Below are 19,815 nucleotides of genomic sequence, written 5' to 3' on the forward strand. Positions count from 1 at the left end.
AGGGATTGAGGAGTTAGTTTTTTACTAAGGATGACATTTATACTCATTATTTTATCTTTAAAAATTATTTTCAATATTGAAGGGGTCAAATAGTGATATTTCATATGTGAGAAAAGAAAAAAACTAAAAAAAATGAAGAAAATTAATATAAAAAGTGAAAAACTAAGAGAATTATAAAAAAAAATTAAAAATTCAAGAGTGCCTACACATAATTTTTTGCACTAACGAAGTCTAACAATAACTTAAGTCTCGCTAAGACAACCCACGCATAAATTTTTCAAAAAAGAAAAAAGAAAATTAGCATCTTTGTGGTTCGTAAGCTTTTTGATAATGGTCATACTAGAGTTTTGTAGGCTTTTAGGTATATACAAATGGAATCCACTTCTTGAAATCCATTTTTTACACGACACACATGAATGTCTCTTGTGCAAAAATTTGATGCAACCATCAAAACATAAAACATGAGATTTTTTGGAATCGAACCAAGCTTTGGGCAATCAGTCTAAAAGATCAAAAAGAAAAGAGAAAGAGACCGTGGAATAGGAGTTCATGGCCTTAATATCCCACTCCAAAGATTGTTGAAAACATTTAAAGCATGAAAAAGATAAAAAGAAAAAGAAGAGAAGAAACAACACTAATTGTTAACCCCAAGGGGTGGCTCAGTTGGTCAAAAGACCAACGCTTCCACATAGGAGATTAGAATTCAAATCCCGCCTATATTAATTATATAAAAGCTCCCCTAAGGATGAAGTCGTGACGCAAGCTAACCCGAATAAACCTTGGATCAAAGAAACAAAAAAAAAAAAAAAACAACAATAATTGTTTTATTTTGATAGATGATTCCATCTTCAAATTATTTGCGATCTTCCACTTGTGAAGGTAGAGTGTAATACTATTCTCACACCATTTTATTGCATATTTAAAGGGGGTTTACCGGTGAGCACTAATAAAATAAACAAAAGATAATTCTTTCCTAATATGTGATAGAGTGTAGGGATAGTGTAATCTATCCAAACTCACTTCAAATGCAGCACAAAACATGTTGATGTAAACAACTGACATTGGTAGGGTTCTTGGTACTGGTGTCATTAGATACGAATTTTGTAATTTATTGATATTAATATGGTGTCAAATTGTATTGACTACCCAATATGAACAAGAGACAAAGTGGTCCAAAAATTAACCTTTTTAGGAGAAATGAGGGGTAAATTTTTCCGATAGTTTGATATATTTTAAATCTCCATGCTACCAATTGGTACTATGAAAAAAAACCATACTTATATTAAAACATTTATTGGTGTCTTATCTTTGTTACTAGAATTTAATTGCATCTTAGGGTTTTCAACTTCACCAAGTATCAATGTAACAAATGTTCTAAAAAAAGAAATGAAATAAATGACCCTTTTTTGTTTGGTAGAACAATAAATGGCCATGACCTCTTACTAAGGTAACAAACCGCATAAAATTATAAATGAAAGAGATACCTGGTACATCTGATTGCAATAATTCATAAATCCATCAATTCAAGTAATGTACTACAGTTGGTTACAAGTCCTTCAAGTAGTGAGGACTGCTTTGTTGGAATAAGTGGGGCCTTGGGACCCAACTAAATTTAAATGGAGATAATGATCAGTTGGTTGAGCATCACGTGGGACCATGTGGGGCTCAGCAAATTTCTGTTGAAGAAGCTGGTTACAATTCTTTCATGTAGCGTGGATTGCTCTGTTGGAACAAGTGGGACCCAACAAAATTTAAATGGAGATAATGATCAGTTGGTTGAGCATCACGTGGGGGTCAGCAAAATTCGGATGGAATTAATGATCTGTTGGTCCAGCAAAATTCGGTTGAGCATCATGTGGGATTTTGTGGGGCCCAACAAAATTTGGATGGTTTGGAAGGCTCTTTTTTGGTCGTTCACTCCAGTATGGATGAGCAACAGCTTTTGGAAGTAGTTATTTCTTCAAGCTCTCTTCCTGATCAAGTGAAGGGTGGCTCTCTTCGTCGTAAGCCTGGTCGCCCAAGGAAAAATAAGAAGATTATAGCAAACTGATATTAATATACATTGTATAGCATTGATAAGGAGAGAACTTGACTTAGAGGTTATTGGTCGCTCTAGTTTCAGATTTTGATTCATTATCTATGATTATGTGAGTTGGATCCAGTGAGGTTGGATGTATGTGGGGGCAACTGATGTTGCGGGTTTGAAGGATGATACTTTGATAGTATGTTTGTTATTTTTCTTTTTGCTTTTTAATACAAATGACCATTTTAGCGAAAAAAGAAAGTAATGTACTACAGTAGTCACCCGAGATAATTTAGAAGCTCTATGCGATAAGAAAAAAGGGTAAAGTTGGAATCGTATTTGTTGAAATGATTAAAAAAAAACAAATAAAATGAGAATAAAATAAGGTAGTTCAAAATTTTAAGGTGATTCCCACAATAAAAAGGGGGGGGGCCCCGCCCGCGGGGAAAGAAGAAGGCCCCCCCCACAAAAAAAAAAAAAAACAACACACGCGCAAACCAAATCAACTCCCGCCCCCGCCCCCCCCCCCCCCCCCCCCCCCGCCGGGGGCGGGGGGGGGCGGGGGGGGGGGGGGGGGGGGGGGGGGGGGGGCGCCCCCCCCCCCCGCCCGGCAAAGGGAGGACGAGGAGGGAAAAGCTACACAAGATTATGCTCAAAGTGTATTGGTTGCTTACCGGAGAGGTAGATCTGTGCATTTATAGTGTGAGTGTTACCTTTCATGTATTTGGTAGGTTAGCCAGACAAGGGCTGATGTCTCTCCTCGGATCATGCTCCCTTGTCGTTGGTCCCATTCAATCAGCTGCTGAGTTGACCTTCTATAACAAGGATGATTGCTATATATGTGGCGTGTGTTACGCTTTTGGTCATGGATGATCGGCATCCTTCCCGATCAACTGTTATGTGGAGCCCCATCCGGTCCGGACCCGATCACATTTCGTCCTGTTAGAACCGGGTGTAACCCGACTAGTATGACAATGTGTTATATTCGGGTTATACCCGTTTGGTGCTCATCTTTCCGTATCATAAGCCCCCTATCCCGATCGTTGCTTGTGATGTTCGGGATAGCTAAGTGGTTTGGAGTGAGTTGTTCCTCGGGAGATTCCTGGAGTTCCTTTTCCTCGGGAGATTCCAAGAATACTCTTTAATGGACTCATTAAATGCCTGCGCACTAAAGTGATTAGCCGTTTTTTGTAACGGCTATCCTCAGGACTTCGCCCAACCTGGGATTGACACGTCAAGTGGCTAGGCGTAGGCTCATAATGAGAGCCTCGGGGGAGGCGAACCGTCTCCACTTTGTAACCGTCGATCATCAAGAGTCGTAACCGTCTGATCAAGAAGTGTAACGCCTCTTCCGGCAATATAAATAGGAACCTTCCTCTTCGTTTTCTTCCTACTGCTTTCTTTGCTCTCGACTAAGCAACGCTCCCGACCGACTTCTGAAGTTCCTCAAGCCTTTCTTGCCTTTAATCAGTAAGTTTTCTTTCCTTATGGCCCCGAGGAGATATAAGGCCCCGAAGAAGCCGAAAGTAAGTTTGAGAGGATTTAGGCACCAAAATAAGGTCCCCGTTCCCATCTATCGTGATAGGCGTCGTCGGGCCGAGGGTTATACGAGTGAGGGTGATAGCGATCAAACCAAGAGGTATAATCTGACCGGGGATCGCCTGAAAGAACTCCATGAGCAATCCTCTGATGAGGAGAAATCTAAATCTAACAGCTGCTCCATCCCGGACGACGATCTTCGGCTCTATAATGAGATCCAGGAGATGTTCCGCAGGGACAAAGAGAAACAAGCGATGCAAGCCCTGACTACGTCCCTTGTACCCGACGAAGTAGAAGGGGAGGTAGAAGCCGGGGTAGAGGCCGAGGAAGAGGCCGAGGTTGAGGCCGAAGTTGAGGCCGAAGTTGAGGCTGAAGTAGAAGCCATTCCTAGCTCAAATTCGAACCCCGCCCCTGCTTCTGATTCTGCTACTCCTTCTGCCCAGAGTGCCCTAAGACCTGAGTCTACGGCCACTTCCCGAGATCCCCCTGCTGTGTCTTCCCAAGCTTTCCTTCGGACGGATGTCCCGTCTACTTCCCGGGTATCTAGATCGAAAGCCCCCCCTCGACCACCCTTTCAACGTCCTAGCGGTTTTCGGGGGGCCATTCCCCGTAAACCCGATTGTAAGAAACTCGACTCCGCAGCCTTAGAAATGCTTCGAGCCGAACCCTTAACTCCCTGGCACATTAATTTCGTCCAGAACTCCTCGGGACCTGAATTCTATCTCTGCTCCTTGTTTCCCGAGGATCTGGATAGATTTTTGGGTAGTTTTGGTATTCCTGAGGGATATCAGGTTATTATCCCGACCGATAGCCAAAGAGTGAACAGTCCTCCCGAGGGGTTCTATCCCTTGTATTATGATGCCTTTATCGGGGGGTTACGTCTCCCGTTGCATGATCTTTTCATAGATGTGCTTGACCATTATAAGCTCAGCCCTTCTAACTTGAGCCCGAACAGTTGGAGGATTATGATCGGGTTCGTCGGTTTTTGCAAGTCAATAGGGGTCTTCCCGACTTTCGGCTTATTCCACCATTATTACTCCCTTCATCCTCACAGCCAACGCGGTTGGTTTTTCCTATCCAAGAGAATTTCCCCGTCTCAAGGGAACTTTATCTTAAAGGATTCCCTCCCGTCTACCACCAAGAAATGGCGGGAGTTTTACCTTTTCTTTAAACCACCTTCTCCCGAGCCCTTCCGTACTCAGTTCCAAGAAGTCCCCAAGGGGAAGATCGACCGTCTGAATATTCCTGTCGCCCTTCATCCCGAGGAGGAAAACTATATTGACATAATAAACTCGGTTGACGATGACGAGCTCGCAGTCCATGGGTACTCCATGGAGTACGAGTCAGTTCTTCAGCTATGGGGTTTCTCCCCGAGTAAGTCTCTTTTTATTGTTTTTGTGTCATCTATGTTGTGCTGACCTGATACGTATTCTTCGTTTTTCAGTGAGCCAAAATATCTCTGAAGATGATCTTCTGGCAATGGCGCTCGGGAACATGGACGAGGCAAGGAGACGGAACCTGTGCCTTCCAGCAAACCTCCTTCGGGAGTACTCAAAAAAGCCCCCGCTCAAGTTCCTGCGGCTGCCAAGGCGATTGCCCCTCCCCCCAGGCCATCTCCGGACAAGAGTCTAAAGAAGAAGGCTCCTTCCTCGGGAGCTGAGAAGCGTAAAGGAGACGGCATTCCTCGCCTCCCGAAAAGGGTTCGTATCGACGAACCAGCTCGGGAGGTTGCCCCCTCTTCTTCGGCTGGTGACTTCGGTTTTAACACCGTTTTCAGTGACTCGGAGTATGCTGAACAGTGGCTAAATGAGGCCACTAACGATGCTGATGCAACGTATCTGCGCAACCTCCCGAATAGGGAGTTTTTTAATGAAGGATTCAGGTACCTGTCTTTCTTCCTTTTTCTCCCGAATCACTATTATCAATCTTCTTATCCGGGTAATCTTTCTTTAGATACGTTGCTGGTGCTGTACACATTTTTTCTGAGTCTCTTCGTAGGGCTCGGGACCAAGCAAAGCAGTTAGCGCTGGCCGAACAGCTCCATGGGGAGTCGAACGTTCGGGCCCGCACTGCTATTACTGAAAAGGAAGAGGCGGAGAAGAAACTGAAGGACGCCGAAGAGAAAGCGGCCAAGCTGAAGAAGGAAAGGGATGTCCTTTCCAAAAGCAAAAGCAAGTACAAAGGGAAGGTCAGTGACCTGGAAGAGAAAGTCGGGAAGGTGTCTGAAGATCTGAGGGCGTCTGAAGCCCTCTTATTGGCGGAGAAGAATGAGAATGCCCAGCTGAGAGACAAGTTGAAAGAGCTGGAGTCCTCGGGTACTGGAGCCTCAAGGCGAGGTGTGCTGGAGGAATACTTCACGACTCCAGAGTTCAAGAGTCTCACTCTGGCTGTTGCTACTCCCGCCTTTAAGAGAGGTATGCGAGTTGCCTTTAAAAAGGCTTTGGAGCAGACTGATCTTCCTCGTCCCCGAGAGTTGGAGAAGCTGCTGGACCCTCTGATTTATGATGAGCTCAAACGCCCTCGTCCCGAAGGCCTTCCCGAGCTTGAGGATTTCCCTTTTCCCGATGCTGTGGATTATATTGATCCTCTTCCCCAACCCTCTCCTGAAGACGAAGTAAGAGAGGAAGGTGAAGATGAAGAAACAATAGCTCGGGAAGAAGATAGTGAGCTGCCAGAGGAGCATGATCGGGGCGAGGAAGAGATCCAAGGTTCCCCTGCCAATACTGTAGGCATGCTGGAGTCCCTAGAGGGCGCGACTGAACCAGCTGCTGGAGAAGACCTTCCCGGGAGTCCTTCAGTGAAAATTGATTAAGTCTTGATGCTGAATACTGTAATCTTTTTATGAATGAATCAAGTTTTTTCTCCATTTTTGTTGCACATAAGCTACCAAACAATTTCCCCCTGGGGATTATCGAGATAAGCCCGAGTGATTTGTATTTTTTAAGAAAAGATAAGTTCCTTTAAAAAAGGAATTATTAATCAAACGGGAGTTAACCCGAGTGAATGGTATCTTTAAGAAAAGATGCAATTTCCCTCAAAAAAGGAATTATTAATCAAACGGGAGTTAACCCGAGTGAATGGTATCTTTAAGAAAAGATGCAATTTCCCTCAAAAAAGGAATTATTAATCAAACGGGAGTTAACCCGAGTGAATGGTATCTTTAAGAAAAGATGCAATTTCCCTCAAAAAAGGAATTATTAATCAAACGGGAGTTAACCCGAGTGAATGGTATCTTTAAGGAAAGATGCAATTTCCCTCAAAAAAGGAATTATTAATCAAACGGGAGTTAACCCGGGTGAATGGTATCTTTAAGAAAAGATGCAATTTCCCTCAAAAAGGAATTATTAATCAAACGGGAATTAACCCGAGGAATGGTATCTTTAGAAAGATGCGTCCCTAAAAGGAGTAATTAATCAAACGGGAGTTAACCCGAGTGAATGGTATCTTTAAGAAAAGATGCAATTTCCCTCAAAAAAGGAATTATTAATCAAACGGGAATTAACCCGAGTGAATGGTATCTTTAAGAAAAGATGCAAGTCCCTTTAAAAAGGAGTAATTAATCAAACGGGAATTAACCCGAGTGAATGGTATCTTTAAGAAAAGATGCAATTTCCCTCAAAAAAGGAATTATTAATCAAATGGGAATTAACCCGAGTGAATGGTATCTTTAAGAAAAGATGCAAGTCCCTTTAAAAAGGAGTAATTAATCAAACGGGAATTAACCCGAGTGAATGGTATCTTTAAGAAAAGATGCATGTTCCTTCAACAAGAGTTGATCAAGCGGGAATGAACCCGAATTTATTGTATCTTCCTTAGAAAGATTTGATCTGGTAAAAGGCGAAGTCACAAACGGAATTGACCCGATGTCTGTAGTGGTTATTGGTAGAACTTCCTCAAATTTGTGGAATGCCATGAACGATCAATCGGGTTTCCGTCTTCTATTCTCTTCAGTCGATATGATCCCGGCCTTGTTTCTTTTTCTACCAGGTAAGGTCCTTCCCATGTTGGAGCTAGCTTTCCTTGATTTCTCGGGTTTGAAGCCCCTGTTCGTCTTAAAACCAGATCTCCCGATCTATATCTTCGGTTCTTAACCCGAGAGTTGTAGTGTTGTGCCGCTCTCCTTTGATACAATAGATTCTTCTGTTGTGCTTTTGTCCGGGATTCTTGCAAAAGATCTAAATTCTCCCTGAGCCCTTGATCATTTTGTTGTTCGTTAAACGCATCATAACGTAATGATCCAGCCAATACTTCCACGGGAGCTAGGGCTTCAGTCCCATAAGCTAAACAAAAAGGGGTTTCGCCAGTTGGGGTTCGCACCGTAGTTACGTATGACCGAGAGGACACTCGGGAGTTCCTCGACCCACATTGCCCGATTATCTTCCAACCTTTTTTTGATCCCATCAAGAAGTGTCCTGTTGGTAACCTCCACTTGTCCATTGCTCTGGGGGTAGGCAACCGAAGCAAATCGATGTTCTATATGGTACCTCGTACAAAAGGATTTGAACCCGGCGCCTTCAAATTGTTTGCCATTATCCGTCACTAAGATCCGGGGTATCCCGAACCTATATATTATCTTCTCTTCGAAAAATTTTTCCATCTGTTTCTCCGTGATGGAAGATAATGGTTCAGCCTCGACCCACTTTGTGAAGTAATCTATTGCAACCACCATATATTCCCGATTCTTAGGAGCTTTTGGTAATTTCCCGACTAGATCCATTCCCCACATCGCAAATGGCGTCGGGTTGGAGACGGATATCATGGGGACCGCTGGTAACTTTGGAACATTAGCGTGTTTCTGGCATCGTTCGCACTTACGGACATAGTCAATCGCGTCCTTCTATACTGTAGGCCAGAATATTCCCGACCTTAATACCTTTTGTGCCAATGCCTTCCCGCCCATGTGTGCCCCACATATACCTTCGTGGATTTCAGCTAAGGCATAACTTGCTCGGGATGGCCCAACACATCTCAAGAGAGGATTCGTGAAGGACCTCCTATACAGCTGATCCCCAACCATGGTGAACCGGGCGGCTTGATTCCGGACTCTTTTTGCTTCCTTTGGATCAGTCGGGAGAATGTCGTCCCAAATATACGCAATCAGAGGCGTGGTCCAGTCTGGTTCCTTACTGATCTCAAAGGTTTCTATTTCCTGGATACTCGGGCTACTTAATTCTTCAATATAAACAGCCGAGTCCAAGTTCTTGTAACTTGCCATTGACAGTCGGGAGAGCTCATCTGCATTTGCATTCTCCTTTCTTGGTATCTGTCGGTATGTTACCCGTTCAAAGAAAGTCTGAAACTGTCCAACCTTGACTAAATACTTAGCCATTCTTTCATCCTTTGCTTCATACTCCCCCTTGATTTGGTTGACAACCAGTTGGGAATCGCTTCTTACTTCCAGCTCCCGAACCCTGAGGGCTCGGGCCACTCGCAAGCCTGCTATGACAGCCTCATACTCTGCTTCATTGTTTGAGGCTGGGAATTTAAACCTTATAGCATAGCTAATAGTGAAGTTTTCGGGACTACAGAGGGTCAAGCCTGCCCCCGATCCGGAAACATTGCTCGATCCATCAACATGTAGAATCCACAACTCGGATACTCCATCCGTTGGCATTTGGTCGTCCCTCGGTGGTATAGTGCTTTCGACAACAAAGTCGGCCAATACCTGGGCTTTTATGGCTGTCCTTGGTCTAAACTCAATTTGGTACTCGCTAAGTTCCACGGACCACCCGACCATCCTCCCTGCTACATCAGGTCTTTGTAGTATTTTCTTTAATGGAAAATTAGTCGGGACTATTATCGGGTGTGATTGGAAGTAAGGCCTTAGTTTTCGTGATGCCACGAGAAGCGCCAACGCCTGTTTATCGATGTCCGGGTACCGCTTTTCAGCATCTATAAGCACATGGCTCACATAGTAGATTGGGTTCTGAACGGTATCACCCCAAACCAAAACTGCACTGACCGCCGTAGGCGAAATTGCTAGATAGATCGTAAGGGCCTCCCCAGACAGAGGTCGGGCCAAAACAGGTGTTGTCCCGAGATACGTTACAAGTTGATCGAAGGCCCGTTGGCATTCCGGTGTCCAAGTGACTGTTCCCGGGCTTGATGTAGTCTTCAAGGCTTTGAAGAACGTGTTGCACTTTTTCCCAGCTCGGGATATGAACCGGTTCAAAGCGGCCACCCTCCCGGTTAAACACTGGATTTCTTTTATTGTAACTGGTGGTGTCATCCCGATCAGTGCTTGAATCTTTTCTGGATTGGCCTCGATTCCTCTTTGGGAAACCATGAACCCAAGGAACTTTCCCGAGGAAACCCCGAAGGCGCATTTTTCCGGGTTCAGGCGCATTCGGTATGTCCTGAGAACATCAAATGTTTCTTCCAAGTCAGCCAAATGTCCTGCCCGAACCAAGCTTTTTACAAGCATGTCGTCTACATATACCTCCATGTTCCGCCCGATTTGCCTTTGAAAAATTCTATTGACAGCTCTCTGATAAGTTGCCCCTGCGTTTTTCAACCCGAACGGCATTACTCGGTAGTAATAACTCTCCCGATCAGTCATAAAGGAAGTGTGTTTCTCATCCTCCCGACTCATCAAGATCTGGTTATATCCCGAGTATGCGTCCATGAAACTGAGGACTTCGTGACCAGCAGTGGCATCGATCAGAAGATCAATCCTCGGGAGAGGGTAGCAATCCTTGGGGCAGGCTTTGTTTAGGTCAGTGTAGTCGGTACACATTCTCCATTTCCCGTTTGCTTTCTTAACCATAACTACATTGGCAAGCCAGGTCGGGCATTCGATTGGTTCTATGAAACCCGACCTCTCCAATTTTTCAACCTCGACCCTGATTGCCTCATGCTTTTCAATCGCAAAATTTCTTCGTCTTTGGATGATCGGAGTTGCATCCTTTTGTATCCAGAGTTTGTGCTCTGCAACCCGTCTGTCAATCCCGGGCATATCATTTGCTGACCACGCAAAGATATCCGCATTATCACACAAGAACCGGGTAAGTTCCTCCTTGAAATCGTCTGGCTGCTCTGAGCCAATAAACGTTCCTCGGTCAGGAAAGGATTGACTAAGTTGGATCCTTTCCAGCTTTTCCACGAGTTCCGCCCTTTGCATTCTTTCCTCATCACGATCATCCCGAACCTCGACGTTCATGGCCGTTCCCGAACTTTCTGGCTTACGCTTTTCCTTCAAGTAGTTTGTATAACATTGTCGGGAAGCCGATTGATCTGAGCAACACTCCCCGACTCCTGATTCGGTCGGGAACTTTAACTTCATATGTCTGGGGGACACCACTGCTTCAAGTGCGTTCAATGTTGGTCGTCCCAGAATGACGTTATATGCCGACAGCTCCCGGACCACCATGAAGTTCACCCGAACCAGAGTATCTCGGGGTGACATTCCAACTTTGAGATCCAGATGGATCGTTCCTTCTGCCACTGTGGATGATCCTGCGAAACCATACAGTGGCGTTGATGATGGTGTTAACAAATCATCAGCCAACTTCAATCTTCTGAAGGCATCATACGAGATGAGATCGACAGAGGATCCTGTGTCCACCAGAACTCGGTGAACCTCCCGGTTTGCTATTTTGACTTTGATGATAATCGCGTCATCATGTGGTGACGTGACACCATCCAAGTCTGCGTCCGTAAAAGTTATGGGCTCGGGACATACTGGATTTTGCCTTTTCTTAGGCAAATGAACAGCCCCCACGAACCGAGCCTTTTGTTTTGCCTTTCTGATTGACTCCACAGTTGGTCCCCCCATAATGACGTACACAGGTGTTTCTTCCCGATCAACCTTCTCCTTTCCCTTGTCCGCTTTTTTGTCAAGCTCTTTTGGACTTGGGGATCGACCTCTTTTCTTTGGCGCCGGTGAATACGCTTGGCTCTTCCCCGACTGCCTTACATATTGACCCAACTTTCCTTGTTGAATCAATTTCTCTATTTCAAACTTCAGATTCCGACAAGCATCCGTATGGTGGCCGTAATCTTGGTGGAATCGGCAATATTTTGTCATATCCCGATCCTCTGGAGGTGCACGTATCTTCCCGGGCCATTTCAACTCCTTTTTATCCCGAATATTCATCAGAATCTCTGACGGCTTCGAGTTTAAAGGAGTATAGTTTACTTGTTCACGCTTCCAGTTACTTTTTGGCCTCTGATGCTTGTCACTTGGGGATGGTTTTTCCTCACGATCTGATCTTCTGTCCCGATCTGATCTTCTGTCCCGATCTGCCTTAACCCGAGCGTCTATCACTTCATAAACACTGGCTTGCTTTTGACACTGCGTAATAAAGCATTCCGTACGTTCTTGGCTTGTCTGTCAGCAAGACTTCCAGAAGCCTTTGGTGAGTAATGCCACTCCAAAGCGCACTGTATGCTACTTGATCATCAAGCTCCTCGATCTCGATGGCAACTTCGTCAAACCTTCTTAGATAATCCCGAATGGACTCATTTCGGCCTTGTCGTATGCCAAAGAGACTGTCGGACGTCTTTTTACTCCCGATCGCGCTTCGGAACCGAGCTATGAATTTCTGGGCCAACTCCCGGAAATTATTTATTGATGCCGGTCGTAGACTACTAAACCATTTAGTAGCCGGGCCCTTAAGTGACGCTGGAAAAGTTCTGCAGAGCAATTCATCCTCCCGACCCAGCACCGTCATTACCGATTTAAAGTAGCTGATATGCTCCTTTGGATTTGTTTTCCCTTCAAAAGGGGTGAAGGTCGGCATGATAAAGTTCCTTGGGAGAGGCATGTTCATGATTTCATCTGAGAACGGCTCCCGATCTACTACGTCAAGATCCTCATCGTGATCCCGATCTTCAAGCTTTCGCTCGACCTCGGCCACTCGCCTTCGCAGCCGGTTCTCCCTTGTACCATCCTCATCGGATTCGACACGTTCCTTTTTTGAACGAGGGTTTGTAGTCTCCTTCCTTTGGGATGGTGCCCGAGAAGTCGAAATTCTCGACCTTGAAGGTTGGGGTTGGCTTTTCCCCTTCTTCCTCCTTATCCACGATCTCATCGACCTGTTCCCGACGATCCCTCGGGGGCAAGGATCCTGTTTTAGGCGGCAACGAAATGCGTTCTAAAGCACTGATCCTTGTCCCATTAGGCGTGGTTTGGCGCTTGCTACGATCGGGTTGTATTTCCCTTTGTTCCCGAGTAATTTTTGTTCTCGGGATGCGCCTTGGATGTCGGGCTCCTCGCACCGTCCTGAAGGCTTTCATTAGCCTTCCAGACTGGGTATTACGCCTTGGTCCTTGTTCGACCCCAATTTGATGCACTAAACCACGTAATACCCCTTGCATTTCGAGCATGCCTTTACGTATTTCGTCCATATCTGCCATAATGGCCTGGTCCCGGGGTCCTCGCGATGTCCCTTCTTCATTTGGATCGTCCAGAACCATGTTGTCTGGAAGCACCTCTTGTTCTTCGTGAACCGACGGATTAATCGTTTCTTCGGGAATTACTCGATCATCCCCCGTACTTTCTTGTCGGGAACGTCCATTAGTTCGTCGCACCATGACTTCCAAGCTTTGTCGTTCCCACAGACGGCGCCAAACTGATGCGGATCAATTATGCTTCTGGATCCAACTGAGCCTCCTCTCGTATCCGGGACGATGAGTCCTGCAAGAAAGGTTAGATGCGGGCCGGCTTGTGTGCCGGGCAGCCGCCTCCGATGGCAAAGTTAGATGATGAACCGAATGAGGTCTCGTGCAAAAGCTACACAAGATTATGCTCAAAGTGTATTGGTTGCTTACCGGAGAGGTAGATCTGTGCATTTATAGTGTGAGTGTTACCTTTCATGTATTTGGTAGGTTAGCCAGACAAGGGCTGATGTCTCTCCTCGGATCATGCTCCCTTGTCGTTGGTCCCATTCAATCAGCTGCTGAGTTGACCTTCTATAACAAGGATGATTGCTATATATGTGGCGTGTGTTACGCTTTTGGTCATGGATGATCGGCATCCTTCCCGATCAACTGTTATGTGGAGCCCCATCCGGTCCGGACCCGATCACATTTCGTCCTGTTAGAACCGGGTGTAACCCGACTAGTATGACAATGTGTTATATTCGGGTTAACCCGTGGGGGCCCACCTCCGGAAAAAAAAAAAAAAAAACACGGGGGGGGGGGGAAAAAAAAAAAAAAAAAATATAAAAAAAAAGAAAGGAGAAAAAAAAATATTAAGGAAAGGAAAGGGAAAAAAAAAAAAAAGGGGGGGGAGGTAAAAAAAAAAAAAAAAAAAAAAAAAAAAAAAAAAAAGGGGAAGAGGGGTGGGAAAAAAAAAAAAAAAAAAAAAGGGGGGGGGATTTTGGGTTAAGGGGGAAAGGAGAAAAGGAAAAAAATAAAAAAAAAAATATAAAAAAAAAAAAAAAAAAAAAAAAAAAAAAAAAAAAAAAATTAAAATTCTCCTTTTTGGTAAGAATGTTTTTTACAATTGGTGATGAAGGATCACTTAACCTGACATAATAGTATGTCTGTTATGTGTGCATAAGGTGTCACACCCCCTAGGAGATAATAGGGGATGTTTAAGGACCCGATGGTGGGTTTTCTTTCATTGTGTGGATAAGGAAAACTTGATACAGAAGATTCTAGCAACCAATGTAAATGATATTATTTTTTCTAACCCTAGAAGCATCAAAATCGAATATTTATCACCTAACACATCAGAAAGATACTAGTCTCTAGCTGCGCTAAGTAACATATAAAGGAAGAATTAGCCAAAGAAGTCATTATTTGATGTTGAAACTTATGCACTGATACTGGATATATACGCAAATGCATGCACCACTTCTTATTTTTTTCCAAAGGAACAAGAAAATATTTCCACAAGCTTATGAGTCTAGGTGCATGAACAGTGATAGATCTCATTTTCTTTCTGGGTCACCAGAAATTCTTGTGTGAATCAATTATGAAGTGATAGATCTCATTTTCTTTTCAAGTCACTAAAAATTCTTGGATGAATCAATTATGAAGTAATAGATCTCATTTTCTTTCTAAGTCATTAGAAATTCTTGTGTGAATTAGTTATGAAGTGATACATCATATTTTCTTTCTGGGTCACTAGAAATTCTTGTGTGAATCTTTTATGAAGTGATAGATCATATTTTCTTTCTGGGTCACTAGAAATTCTTGTGTGAATCTTTTATGAAGTGATAGATCATATTTTCTTTCTGGGTCACTAGAAATTCTTGTGTGAATCTGGTATGAAGTGATAGATCATATTTTCTTTCTGGGTCACTAGAAATTCTTGTGTGAATTAGTTATGAAGTGATAGATCATATTTTCTTTCTAGATCACTAGAAATTCTTGTGTGAATCAATAATTATGAAGCGATAGGTCACATTTTCTTTCTGGGTTACAAGAAATTCTTGTGTGAATCAATAATTATGAAGTGATAGGTCATTAGAAATTCTTGTGTGAATCAATTATGAACTGATAGATCTCATTTTCTTTCTGGGTCACACTACAAATTCTTGTGTAAATCAGTTATAAAGTGCTAGATCACATTTTCTTTCTCGGTCACTAGAAATTCTTGTGTGAATCACTTATGAGACACCAATTTTGGAAGTTATCAAATAGAGAATATTTCTACAGATTCTACCAAATAAATAGAAAATACGGTATTATGGTGGAATATTATGTCTTACGATTCCCTTTGTTTATATAATTGGATCGAATGATGGAACATATTTTTAATTTCATGAGAATATATTTTCTAAATGAAGGAAACAAAATTGTATTGAAATTTGATTATGACGTGTTCAGTGAGTTTTCATTTACGGGGATAAATGCATTAGACAACTAAATCACTAAATGTACTCCACCATGTGGGACCTACCTCTACTGGATTCATACGATTCCCTCACGCGCATTTACTTAGATGAAGATGACCTAGAAAGAAAACTCACTTAAGGCAGAGAGGAGCAAAAGCCCACTAAGAAAGTGGAAGAAAAGAAGCAATTGCAAGATGGGCTGATACTGTCAAGCCCAGTGAGGGGATGGAATGTGCTTACTTTGAAAGCGATTAGATGGGATAGGCATCAAGTTCTTAGAAGGATTTTTATCAATTCCTACATGGAAATGGACCATTTATCTCCTTATGGATGAGCAACACGTGTCCACAGGTTAGAACTAAGGGTCAAGATTAAAGTAAAATAAAAAACTCTCTGTCTTTTAAATTTAACCTCAGCTTAGATCTAATGTATGGACACATACTGATCACTCATAAGTAGGGGTGTCAATGGTGTAGTTTGGGGCGGTTTCGGGCTGTAAAACACCTGCCCAAACACAGCCCATTAGCAAAATAACGGTTTCGGACCGGTTTCGGTTTGGTGCGGATTCGGGCTAACTAACGGTTTTGGTTAATGGTTTAGACTCGGGTTGATTAACGGTTTATGGTGTGTAAGAAAAACAACAAGAAAAAACAATTGAGCATCCTACAATGAAAGCAAAAATTCTATGAAAAGCAAAGTTGTTATTGGTCAATTTCCTTTAAAAAAAAACCCAGCCATTTTATAGAAATCAAGAACCTAGATATTAAGTAGTAAAATGACAATTTGATCTTTGAATTTATGCTTAATTTTTTTAATTGTCTATGCCAACTACCTAATGGTAATATAATAATTCAAATATTATTTAATGTAAAATTACAAAACAGGTTGTAAAATAGGTTATAACAGGTTGCAGTTCCGTTTCGGGTTGGTGCGGGCTCCACCACCCTCAGCCCAATTATGGCCCATTAAGGTTTGGTTCGGGCTATAACAGGCTGGTGCGGTTTGGTTTTAATGGGTTGGGCTACAAATTGACACCCCTACCCATAAGGTAATATGGAAGATTCATTTCCATGTCAAAAATGGACCAGATAAAATTTTGTTGTTAGATGTATATCATTTATTATGTTGGAGAGAGTGTTGTTTGAAAAAGTTCAATTAGAGCTCAACTTCCTTATTCAATGAAGAACAAAACAAATATAATTGTATTGGATCCCAACTCTGAGTCCATACTAGAGGCTGAAAACACTTAAATTCATTCTCATGTTCTTAATTGTGTAAGAGAGTGAACTTCAACATAGTATCAAAGCAGACTTGGAATCTCAAAACTGCCCTCTCCTTTTTCTATTTGATTCATTCAGGTTTTGTCTGTCATTGGGTCTATTTAAAAATTTTAAAAAAAATTATGGCTCTACAATTCTTACCCGAAGCAAAGATGCCAAGAAATTTCAAGTGCTCAACTTTTATTATGTTTGATGGGACGAAGTGTCCAAGGCACCACATAATGCATTATAATTCTGTTATGTCCTCATACAGAAATAGTGAAGCGGCCATGTGTACGATTTTCCTTGCTTCGCTCATCATATCAGCATCCAAATGGTTCTTGGTACTTTAGAATAATACAATAGAGAATTTCGACCACGTATTTTTATCTCGGTTCCAAAGTGGAGGAAGCACGAAGAAAAGGGAGGACACCTTGTTCACCATCATACAAGGGCGTACCGAGTCGATCAGAAGTCATCTCTGGAGATTTAATGATCTAACCATTCAGATAGAAAATCTGGACAAAAAGATAGCCTCCCATGCTTTATATCAGGGACTCCTGGAGCGTCTTTTGTTAGATATGCCCGAAACATATGCATATATGCTAGAGCACTGCTACAAACAAGCTGAAATATCTGAAAACATAGAGTTTTGAAAGAAGGAGCGAACTGCAGAAGCAAAAACTAATAGGCAAAGTAGAAATCCGACCACAAATCCGGGCGGAAGTGGTCGGCTCGAATCGACCAAACAGCCTGAAGGAGCATACACCTTGTTGAATACTAAAAGGTCAGAGATTCTTTTGCAAGTCAAAGATCGAGGACTTTTGAAGTGGCCGAGCAAGCCTCAATCCCGACCAAAGGATCGCGATTTGAGCAAATACTATGAGTTTCACAAAGATCATGGTCATTGGACCGATGATTGCATGCAACTAAAGTCAGAAATTGAGAAGTTAATTTCACAAGGGCAGTTAGCAAAGTATGTTCGAACAAAGCAAAGAGCCCCCTCACAACAAGTGGGGACAAGAAGAGACTGAGGTTGACCAGAAGAGAACGACCAAGAAGTCCAAGTAGAAACCGAGCAAACTTGGTAACGACAAAGAAAGCGATCTCCAATTTATATAGTGCTCGGTGGTCCAACAGAAGAATCTACCAGACAAGCCAAAAGAAAGACGCGTTACGTGGGGAATGTAAAAATAGAGAGAATAGTTCCAATGACTGCTTCAGAACCAATCACCTTCTCATCCGCAGATATGCAATGAGTGAAAACTCCCCACGATGATGCCCTAGTCGTGAAAGTTACAATAACAGGAACCGAAGTTCATAGAATTCTAATAGATATAAGCTCTTCGGCTGACCTGTTATCTTTAGAAGCATTCAAAAAATTAAAGTTAAGTGAAGACATGCTCGTCTCCTACGGAACTCAACTATATGGATTCACGAGATCCTCTACCCGAGCAGAGGGAACAATCAGGTTGAATCTTTGGATCGGAGACCAACCCTGAGACAGGTCATTCAATCAAATTTCATGGTCGTCCGTGATCTGCCTGCATATAATGTAATCTTGGGGCAACCAACTCTTTGTGCTTTAGAGGCAGTGGTCTCAACATTGCATATGAAGATGATATTCCCGACTAAGAAGGGGATCGAAGAATGTAGCGCCGACCAAAAGACTAGCCGGCAGAGTTACGTCAATTACATGAGAAATAAAGCAAAAACTTATTCGACCATGTCCGTTGAAATAAGAGATGACCGTGAAGAAGAAGCTATGCAGAGGGCCAAACCAGTGGAGAAGTTAGAAAGAATTCATCTAAATCCTGAGCAGCCAAGCCAAGGAACATTCATAGGTCCGTACAAGAAGCATATTTCAAGATCAGGCTAACCTAATTCCTCCAAACACACATGTTCCGAGCACTCATCAGTTCTAAACAAATATCTCTAAACACATGTTCCAAATACACTTTTTTCTTTTTTTCTTTTTCTTTCTTTTTCCTTTTTCCTTACTCAATTGTTACACGTACACCACCACTTTATATTATTTTGGTCACCAAAACTACTGATTGATATTATACTCATATAATCCTATTGGGAAGTTGTATGAGGCGACTTATCAGAAATTATATTAATAGATATATAACTTACTACTTTATTGAGGGAACCAATCAAATAATCCTTCGAGAACTCCAAGTTGGTTAAGGGACTGTTAGAGAATAAAAGACTAGGGATAAGATTTATTATTGATGTAATTTTCATACCTTATGTCTATATAAAGGTATGATCTCATTAATGAGAAAACAGGTTTTTGATTTCATATTTTCTGATTTCACATATGGTATCAGCTAGGTGCGGTCCATTGTGATCCTTTTTTTGTCTTCAAGTGTTTTCTTGATTTCCGTGCTGACCCTTATCTCTTTCTTGCAAACATCTTTTTTCTCAAAACCACTTTTCTTCAATCGACCTTTCTTGAAACACTTCTTTGTTTAAAGCTTTTGCTACATTTTTGTAAAGCTTTAAACCGTATGTGTAAAGATTTTGAACCTTTTGTGTAAAGCTTCTGCACGTTCTTGAAGCTTCTTGAAACCGTTCTTTGTTTTCTTTGAAGTTGCTTTCGGTGGAATTTTAAGCTTTTGTTCTGCGTTAATGGCGTCGCAGTCTTCAACCTCTGCTATTCCTCTTGCTGAACTGAACTCCTCTTTATCTTTTTCCAATGTTCATCACTATTTGTCGGTGAAGCTTTCATCTACAAATTATCTAGTTTGGAGGAGTCAATTTATGCCTCTGCTTTGGTCCTCTGGTCTACTTGCTTTGATCGATGGCTCACTTCCGCGTCCTTCACCGTTTCTTGATTTGGATCCAAGTACTCCCGAACCAAATCCTGCATTCTTCATCTGGCAGAAGAAGGATCAGCTTCTTATGAGTTGGATCTTTTCCTCTCTCACTGAGTCAGTTCATTCAGAGGTGGTTGGCCTGGAGACCTCTGCAGACGTCTGGAATTCGCTCTCTACTACTTATGCCTCTCCGTCTCAAGCTCGAATCATGCAACTCCGGATGCAGCTCCATGCTATTCGAAAAGGATCAGAATCAATGCAAGAATATCTTCTAGGAGTGAAACGTATTAGTGATGCTCTAGCTCTTGCCTCTTCTCCAATCTCAGATGCAGATTTGGTGTTGTTTGTTCTTGGTGGATTGGGATCTGAGTATCAAGCCTTTA

Source organism: Hakea prostrata, chromosome 7 (genome assembly GCF_041222555.1).
Source record: "Hakea prostrata isolate BN-2017 chromosome 7, UWA_Hpros_2, whole genome shotgun sequence".
Taxonomy (NCBI): domain Eukaryota; kingdom Viridiplantae; phylum Streptophyta; class Magnoliopsida; order Proteales; family Proteaceae; genus Hakea; species Hakea prostrata.